This window comes from Mesoplodon densirostris, chromosome 7 (assembly GCF_025265405.1).
Source record: "Mesoplodon densirostris isolate mMesDen1 chromosome 7, mMesDen1 primary haplotype, whole genome shotgun sequence".
Lineage (NCBI taxonomy): Eukaryota > Metazoa > Chordata > Mammalia > Artiodactyla > Ziphiidae > Mesoplodon > Mesoplodon densirostris.
Window position 1 is genome coordinate 46,385,920 of NC_082667.1, and position 4,174 is coordinate 46,390,093.

At 39.9% G+C, this 4,174-nt stretch overlaps 1 pseudogene; it reads left to right on the forward strand.

Annotated features, from left to right (window-relative positions):
• The first annotated feature begins 1,796 nt into the window (after positions 1–1,796).
• On the forward strand, positions 1,797–2,265 carry LOC132494305 (protein FAM136A-like; annotated as a pseudogene).
• Positions 2,266–4,174: the final 1,909 nt, after the last annotated feature.

Below are 4,174 nucleotides of genomic sequence, written 5' to 3' on the forward strand. Positions count from 1 at the left end.
TACCAAGGTGTAGGAAAATGACATTTCCCAGAATTTGTCAGTGAACCTGTAAAAAGCCTTAGGCTCTGAGATATGAAGATATATATACTCTAAAGTAAAGGAAAACTTACTTTCACTTCTCCTAGAAACATTTCTACATGACATAAGATTAGATCTATAGCTTAAAATTTCTCCTGTTGACCAAAAGTCAAGTGGGTATGTCCCAGGATAGGTAACTAGACTCATTGAGAAGGTACATGGAGAAGGGAGCATTATTTCCCTAGGTTTTTCCATTTCAAGGAGGAATGAACCCCTGACCTTGGGTACCTCTTTGTCACAAAAGGCTAGAGGCAAGGGACTGTCAAACTCCTGGAGAGGCTTTATTTGCATACCAAAGGGCTGTAGTCTCTTCTTTCAGGAGAGATGGGAGATAGCTGCCTTCTTCTCCTTTGTATGAAGAGAAAAATTATTTTCCTCATCCCACACCTATAGGGTATCCAGCTGCTTGCATTAGAGAGTTGACATGGTTCTCGTCACATCATCCCAAGGGCCAAGACTAGGGCAAAGAGGACGCTAGAGCACTTATTCACTATGAGGTATTTAATAAGCAAAATGTGTCTCTGATACAGAACACCACTTGTGCACATTCAGCCTAAACTTAATAAACACTAATATTATAATGTTAATGTTTATTAATATTAAATGTTAATGAAATGTTTATTAATATTAATGTTAATGAATATTAGAAACCTAACACAAAGCCTACAAGAATTTAAATGTAGCCATTACTTGTCTTCATTTGTCTTGTGCTCTTGTTGTCATTATCTCTCCCTCATAGATGCCAGCTCTCAATAGATTCATCTCCCCCAACAATCCTCTCCTCACTCCGGTCATCCATTTCTCCCTTCTAGAAGCCTCATTCATGTTTACCATTTTGTTTGTTGTCCCAATCATGGCGTATTGCTGCTCATTAAGTCATCATTATTTTCCAGAAGTATCTCTTTCCCATGATGATGCAAAACTTTATAGTGTAGTTACAGAAAGTTAGGACAGGGAGTGAGCTAACCTGGAAGAGCTGTGGAAGAGGCATGAAATCATAAATTCCCAATCACATCTTGTACTATCTCGCATCAATGAAAAAAAATACACTTGGTAGTAAATGAGCATGTAGGAGATGCAAGTTAGTGAGCTGTGGCTGCCTAATCCATGCTCATCATTCTCCTGCTTGATATATTCATGGAAATTCTCACACCTACTTAAAATATTCATGAAGCTGGCTCATTTCAGTTCCACAGTGGTTACAAAAGTTATTACAAATAGACAAGGTGGGAAAGGTAATCTGAGGCCCGAGTGTGTCTTTCTTCCTCAGTAGTGGTAGCGTCTGGTCAGGGGCAGAGACTGACTCTAATGAATTTTGACTTCTCCAAACATCTGATACTATACTTCACACAGAATGAAGTTTTACAAGATTAAATATTTGTTGGATAGAGTCATTTCTACTGGGAAAAAAAATGAGACTAATAAAGGATGAATTATGAATTATGTCAATAAAAAATTACTCTTCACACAAAAGAAAGTTATCACAGTGTTGGTAAGTCTGTGGGGAAATAATTACAAACACATAGTTAGTGGCCATATCAATTGGTTCATCCTCTTTGGAGAACAATTTGAGAATATTTATCAAAATTTTACTATACCCACCCTTTAACCCCAGTAATTCAACCTCTGAAAATCCATCCTACAAATGAATGTATGCATGTGCAAAAAAATAATGTGGATGTGGGCGCCGGCACGGCACGGAGCAGCGCCGTGTCGCCATGGCGGAGCTGCAGCAGCTCCGGGTGCAGGAAATGGTGGACTCTATGGTGAAGAGTCTGGAGAGAGAAAACATCCGGAAGATGCAGGGCCTCATGTTCCGGTGCAGCGCCAGCTGTTGTGAGGACAGCCAGGCGTCCATGCAGCAAGTGCACCAGTGCATTGAGTGCTGCCATGCACCTCTGGCTCAAGCCCAGGCCCTGGTGACCAGCGAGTTGGAGAAGTTCCAGGACCGCCTGGCCCGGTGCACTATGCATTGCAACGACAAAGCCAAAGATTCAATTGATACGGGGAGTAAAGAGCTTCAGGTGAAGCAGAAGCTGGAGAGTTGCGTGACCACGTGTGTGGATGACCACATGAACCTCATCCCAACCATGACCAAGAAGATGAAGGAGCCTCTCATCCATTGGGAAATAGATGTCTGCTATTGGCCATCGGTGCTGAAGGCAGGAGTCTATTTAAAAAGAGAAATGGGGATTTGGGTTTTCTAAGGAACGTTTATGAATGAGGAAATTAAGGATGGCAGCAAGTTTAAGGCCTACATCACTTGCCTCTGGACACTGGTTCCTTTGTGTTTGAAAACTAGAAAGTGAAAAAACCTGGTGCTAAAATTGGGGTCAGTGATAGCACAGGAGAGTTTTTGTGAGCTTGAATTTCACATGGCAAGTGCTTATCCTGGCAACAGGGAGTCTCCCTACCAAACCAGAGCCCTCCAAGGTACCAGATTCTCTTACTACACAGTTACCAACAGGCTGGCAGGTTCATCTGACCTGCTTATGAGCTGGTGGAGTGTGAGGAGAGGTGTTTCTGTTTGTTGCCAACCTCCTGTTTACCAGAAGGATCACTACAACATTTCCCACAAACTGGAAATAAAACAAAATCCATGAGGTCACTAATTTAGAAGGGGAAAGGGGGCTTTTGGGGATTTGTTTTGCGTGGTTTTGTTTTATATACAAGGGCATGAAGCTACTTTAAGATGTAGAATTGGGAGAGGTAGTTCCGATAAAAACTTTGAAAGGATCCTTGCGGATATTCATTTCTGGCCGTCAGGATGTGGATGCACATTTCTTAAAATTCTCACACATGACATCTTTCAGCCTGGAGGCCCTGCAAAAATATAAGAAGCGCTATCATACTGGTAGGGGAAACAAACCTTCCCTCTGACTGGCAGCCATGATGAGCCCTGAGGCTGTCAGCAACAGAGTCAGCGGAGTGACAAGACAATCTTGCAGTGACTCTCACCCTTGAAGGGAAAGGGGATTTTGATTGTGCTATATGCTAGTATTCAAGAATGAACAGTGAAAGAGGAATTGTTAGCTGCTTAATTAAGAGAGTTATGAAGTACTGGCTTTGGAAAAATCTGGTTTTCATAAAACAAAATAGAATGAAAGCCTAAACCCAGTATTGCTTATTTTGCCCCCTGTGATAACAGAGCTCTGTTGAAACAATCCCTTGGCAACACAAAGGTCAAAGGAGAAAAAGTAAGCAACTCAGGGGCAAGCTGTGACTCTTTTAGAGCAAAAAATGGGACAGCCCTCCGTTACCAAATACTACTTTTGCGACATGCGTTGTTCTTGCCCCAGTTCTGGCACCTTATCGTTTTATTAAGGACCTTGTGTTTTTACCAACTTATTACTTGAAATGATAATATAGCCTGTCTGTTTGCTGTTTCAAGACTGTGATATATTTTCCTAGTGGTTTGGTTTTAAAAATACATAAGACTTAATTTTTCTTCCACTATTGTGTTTCTTTCCTTATATCTGGCCAGTGAATATATAACTTTGTCAGGATGCTTCTCTCTGTAATGTGTGAAATAAATTTAAGAGGTCCAGGGGAGTGAAAAATAAATAAATAAATAATGTGCACAGATGTTTGCTGCATTATTTTTAAAAACAAAGAAAAAATAACCTATATGTCTATTAATAGGAAACTAATTAAATAAACAATATTACTTCCATTTATTTGGAATATAATGCAGCCGTTACCATGTCACTGACATGGACCAAATGTAGCAGATTTGTATATGCTGACATGGAAAAATCTTCAAGATAAACTGGTACTTGGGGAAAAATTGATTAAGATATAGATTAGTATAATATGTGTATTTTATAGTGTAAAAGTAAACACACACACACAGAGCCCAGACAGTTCCTGAAAGAATACACAAAAAACAGTTGATAGTAGTGAAGGATCTGCATGATAGAGACCAACATTTCATTTTCCACTCAGTTTGAATTTTTATTCTTTGTATTGTCTTCTTTATCATAATTAAATACTTACAAACAGAAAAAGAAAGTTATAGAATTGCAAAGGTAGAAGGGGCATTAGCAGTCATTAGCTCAGAAAGGAGAAGTAACAAGTAAGTTGCTCAAGAACACAC